This window comes from Athene cunicularia (assembly GCF_003259725.1).
Source record: "Athene cunicularia isolate RWA chromosome Z unlocalized genomic scaffold, athCun1 chrZ_part1, whole genome shotgun sequence".
NCBI classification, from domain to species: Eukaryota; Metazoa; Chordata; class Aves; order Strigiformes; family Strigidae; genus Athene; species Athene cunicularia.
In genome coordinates, this window is record NW_020799142.1 from 35,347,476 (window position 1) to 35,352,814 (window position 5,339).

Consider the following 5,339-nt stretch of genomic DNA (forward strand, 5'->3'; position numbering starts at 1 on the left):
CCCCAGTCTTCATTTCTTTTCCTGTGCCCCAGAGTCCCTTGGTGGATGTGCTGGCTGTGAAAATTTTCCTGGTCCGCATATCCTCTCCCGATGCACAGATGCTTTGATGTACGCGCATACCAGGAAGATTAAAATTCTAAGGACTGAAAAGTATTGCACTCGCGTTCATGAAATAAGCCTGGCGAACACGCTGGTGAGACAGAGAGAGATTATTTGCTGATGTTCTCTCATCCTGTACGTAGGTCAGGTGAAACGTGTCCCTGAGAGCAAAGAGCCCCTCGGGATTTGCCCCCTGAAGGTCTCCTCGCTGCGCTGTCGGGGTGAGGGCGCAGGACCTGCTTTCCCTGTGGGCTGCTCCGGGTGCAACGGGCTGAGTGGATTTTGCTCAGTGAAGGGTAGAGAAGCTGCGACTTCCCCAAGGTCAATAGGACAATCAAAGGCAGGACTGGAACAAAACCCAGAAATGAGGTGCAAGAAGCCCGGATTCTGGCTGTAGTAACACTGATCTCCTGCTCAAGTTTGTGATTTTGTGTTAGTGCGAGCTCAGAGTTTTACCTGAAGGCGCTTAAATTGCAGGTTTGAAGTACAGTGTGAGCCTGCTGCTCCTCCTCCTCTGCCTTGCTGCCTGTCATTACCCACCGCAGAGACCCCGGCAGAGGCAAGTGCTCTGCGATGGTTCCCCCCCTGCCCTCAGCAGCTCACAGAATCATTTCAGTTTGGAAAAGCCCTTGAAGATCCTCCAAGCATGAACCTCACCCTGACCGTGAGGGGACCATGCCGGGGGCTCGTCCCCCCGTGCTCGGCCACGAGAGCAGGGCTGGAGGCGCTGCCTGCAGGTGTGGGTGTGCAGAGAACTCGGGTCTGCGCGGGCTTTCCTTAGAGATCATTATCTCTCTGGTAGGGTTGCATTGGCGGGTGGAGCCGGTTTATTGCATTATTTGGTTACCTTCTTCAGTGGTGATTCATTGATTATTAACACGGCGTAGGAATAATACGGGAATAGAGAATTCTGGTGGCAGAGCGAGGAGCTAATGTCAGCCTCGACGTCGAGAACTCCCTGGCTCAGAGGGGGAAAGGCAGGTTTGCCTCCCGCAGGGAGGGCAGGATTGCAGAGGGTCCCTTCGGAAGGTTGGGGGGACGTGGCGAGGCTATTTGATCTGGTGACAAATACGAAAGCGGTCACAAGCCCTGAGCTGAGCAAAGGCCGGATGGGAAAGGAATGGCAGAAGTTCTCCTACAGGGAAAATAATCAAGGGCCGCGTTAACGGCCAGCATTAGGGCACAGAAGTTAAAAATAGCAACGTGGCGGCATTTGGAATCGATGTCCTGGTTAGTGGGTTGGTCACAAGCACAAACCGACCCGGGGAGGTTTGCCTACGTCCTGAAATTTGTTCTGTCGTACGCGCCCCGGCCTTGCGCTCGCTGGACCGCCCCAGGCGGGCTCTGAGCGAGAGGGCTGGGCTATTTTTCTTGAAAAATACTATCTCTGCGTATCCCTTGTGTGCTTTTGGGACTGCGCGCTTCCTTCTTCAGGCGCGTGTGGTGAACTGCTACGTTTTCATAACTTTTTGACACCTGAACTTGCAAGACTCCCTCACCCTCCCTCGTCAGTTTGCGTTTTATCGGTGTTAAAAGCTTTGCTTCTCCCCTGCCCCCGGCCTCCTCCCGGCCTGCCGGCATCCAGCGCGTGACCCGCTACGCTCCTCTCGGCGGCTCTGGCACGAGGCTCGTCAGGAAAAGCAATCTCCAGGAATAAAGCAGCTATTTCCCATCCCCGGGTAACCGCAGCAGCAGGGGTGCGACGCGGAGGTGCACCGCGGCATGCACCGGCTCGGCAGCAGCAACCCATCATTATTTCTCAGGTTTTAGAGATTTACCTGTTGTGCTCAGCGTAACAAAAGAAATGAAATCTCTGTAATTATACTGGAAAGGGGAGGAGATGGCGTTTTAGTGCCTTTGATCTAGAGCTAGAATAGGCTCAGCTTTTGGAAATTTAATTTGAAAGAATTCAACATACACATCTGCTTTTTGTACCACAATTTCTTTTGAGCCAGAAAACAGAAATTTATTAATGCAAATGTGTGGATTCTGTTCGTTGGTAGAGAAGGGAGCCCATTCAAAACATAATTTGACTCTTTTTCTTTATAGCACTAGAAAAATCTTAATAGGTACGATGGGTGCGAGCGTTACGGAATTTATAGACAAAGTTTTGTGTGAGCAAGCAGACAGCATAAAATGGTAGGATACTTCTGGGAGCATACAGATTCCTAGGAAATACAACATAAGAGTATTTCCAGGGTACTAATGAAAAGAACGGGGGAGAAAATTCTCTCAATAAGCAGTTTAACAACAACAAAACAAGCGTGTCATAAAACCGCTCTGCGAGCTCGCCTGGGGTGGGAGATGGAAGGAGCCCGCGCTGCCCGCGAGGAAGCCGAGGGTTTATTTCAGTTGCTTTGCTGATGCCCAACGTGCTGTAAAATTAGTTGTGCCTCGTAAATTGAACGCCATCCAAAATTCAAGGTAGATACTTTCAAAACATTACTTAAGAGACGCGACTTGTGTTTTTCAGGGCTCTGCATAAAAACCGAGAAAAGACACGTTGGACAGAAAAGCGTGCAGGAGATATACTTTGGCTCTAGTAGAAGTTCCATCAGAATTTCCCCTATGCACCTTTTTTTCCTATTCCCTGTCAAAACCTGCCAAACAGGAGCTTGGTCAGTCTCTGAAAGAACACCGTATCAATGAAAATGTATATCTTAAAGCATATGTAAAGAAGCCCTGATCAGTCTGTGTGACAGCAGAGAGCTAAAATAAACCCGAAGGGGTTTGTTTGTTTATTTTGGAATTAACCTGTTTTCATGCCTTGTGACTGGAATGTATTTTCAGATTTTAAATGAAATTCATTAGGCATTTGCCTGGGCAAGACCTTTCATCAGGTGAGTGAGTTTGTGACCAGAACATCTTTCAGATCTCCACAGTCAAATAAGATGACCAGCTGTAGCTTGCTTTGGAGAACTGGGGGTGTTTATGTCAGCCACCTTTTATTTCTTCCTCGTGTTCTTTCAGAAAGAGCACTTTCCTTCATCTTAAGAACGCGGCAGAGTTCAGGCTGCTGTAGTTCGGTCAGGTTTCAAAGGAATGGCAAATTCTGTCCCAACAATGGGGAAAAAATAAAGGTTTTTGTTTCAAGTGGTGTAGCTGCAGGTTTGCTCACGGGAGTTTCTGGGTGGGGAGCAGGTAACCCCGCTGTTGCTGCGGGGTGAGCGTTCACGGACGGGGCCGAGTTACCCAAATCGTCTGCTGGTGTGAGGGGTTCATTACTTCATATTTTTTCCCCCTACGCTTACAAACCGTCTTTCTCCTGGTTTGTTTTACAAACACAAGTGATCTTTCTTCCCGCCTCTGGCTGCCCAGATGACGTGGCCGCGGTTGGCTGGGATTTCTGTGGCTCTTCTTGGCTTTGTTGGTACGTGGAGGCGGCCGGTGCAAGGTGTGAGCCTGCTGGAGTGGCTTTGCTGCGTGATGGGCGGACGATGCTCAGGTTGTGGTGGGTGCCATGACTTGAATTCTTCCTCCTTCCATCCAGCTAAGCAGTTTGAAGGGGACAAGGCAGGGTTCTGTGTTACCCACCATCGCTCCTTGGGCAGAGTAGTTAAAGCATCTCCTACCCCAGCAGCGCCTGGTGACCAGAGCAGGGATGCGGGGCCATGGTCCCTCCTTGGTGTCTGTCTGTCTGCCCAGGGTGGGCTCTGGGGGGGCCAGAGCCCTCGGGGTGCGGGTCGTGGCACCCATTCCTCGCTCTTGGCACGGTTGCCATTGTACCTGTCACTCATCCGGAGCCGGGATCTCTTCCTCCCCCTTGCAACGCCCCAACCTGCCGCTTCTCCCCTTAAAACTCTTTTAGAAAACGGGGTGAGGGCAGTGGGGCACGAGCATCGCCTCCGGCCCCTCACCCTGCCCTCGGGGGCCGGGGGAGCCCCGGCTCTCCCGCGAGGTGCCTCCTCGCCCCCCTCCCCGCACGGCGGCGGCGGAGCCGAGACAGGGCGATTATGAAGACGTCAGTCGGAGCGGAGGCAGGCGAGAGGGGAGACGCGCTCCAGATGAGGTCCTGGGGGAGCCGAGGAGGGTCATTCATGTACGACCATGTGTATGTGTCTGACAGACTGTGAAATGGTGCGTTGTTGCGCGGCTGCGCTGCACCTGGGCCCTTCATCTGTGATTGATTGGTTTGGTCATGTGTAATGGTCCCATCTGCTCCGTGTTGTTTTTCTTTTTTTACTTATAAACACCGTTCCCAGCGGCTGGGAGAGGATGAGCTCGGTTTTGTCATCTTCACTTACACTTTAGCTCAAAAAAAAAAAAAGTGGTCAAGGAGGTGAGCTCGGAAGGCTGCCCGCGGAGCGCGGCGCCGAGGCTGCTGGGTTTGTGCCTCGGCCGCTGCCTCCTCCCGCGCGGGGTCCCATCCCGGCCGGGACCCGCCTGGTTCACGAACCGGGAGAGACCCCGAACCCGGGAGTGAAGCGATTTGCACAAATCTGCGGATAGTGACTCTTACTGCAGCGAGGAGTTTTTTTGTAACCGAGCCAATACTTAATTAAAACCGCTGACATCATGGTGTTATAATTAAGCGTGGCATTAATTAAGCTGGAATAACGATTTTTTTTTTTATTAAGAGCTGCTTCAATTGTATAAGCGCACGATCGGCAAAAACAAAATAATTTTTTATTAAAGGAGGAGAAATCCGTCCCCGCGCTCGGGCTCGCCGGGAAGGAGCCGGTGGCAGGAGTAGCAGCATCGGCAGCACAAACTTTGGGGGGCTTTGGTGCGAGTGGGGAGTGTGAGAGGTTGAAGGGAAATTTGGTGGGTTTCTTTTTTTTTTTTTTTTTCTTTTTTTTTTTTTTTTTACCCAAAAATGCTGATCGGCTCCTGGCATTCTGATGGCTAATTATGCATCGGAGAGCTTCGACAGCTGCATTCATCATCATAAAATGTAATAATTAATGACATTCCAACAAAGAAAATATGCAAATGAGAACTCATTAGCATTTTCATATTCAGCTTTGATAATGCTTTTGCTGACAAGGTTGTAATTAATGAAAATTCATGTCGCAGTCAGGAGATTGGATCGGTTTCATTCCGCTCACAATTCCCAAATGCTTGCATTATGGAAAATCGGCGGCTCTGCCAACTTTTCAGGGAAGAAAAAAACACACACACACACTAAAAGCACCAGATGCAAATTAATGGTAGGGAGCCTTTAACTCTTTAAAGCCCTATCCCCCGAGCCCCCCCCCCCCCAAAAAAAAAAAAAAAAAAAAAAAAAAAAAAAAAAAAAA

At 50.4% G+C, this 5,339-nt stretch overlaps 1 protein-coding gene across 1 annotated transcript in view; it reads left to right on the forward strand.

Moving 5' to 3' along the window:
- Positions 1–5,339, forward strand: part of TCF4 (transcription factor 4) — a 210,418-nt gene that overhangs the window by 85,800 nt on the left and 119,279 nt on the right. The window lies entirely within an intron of this gene.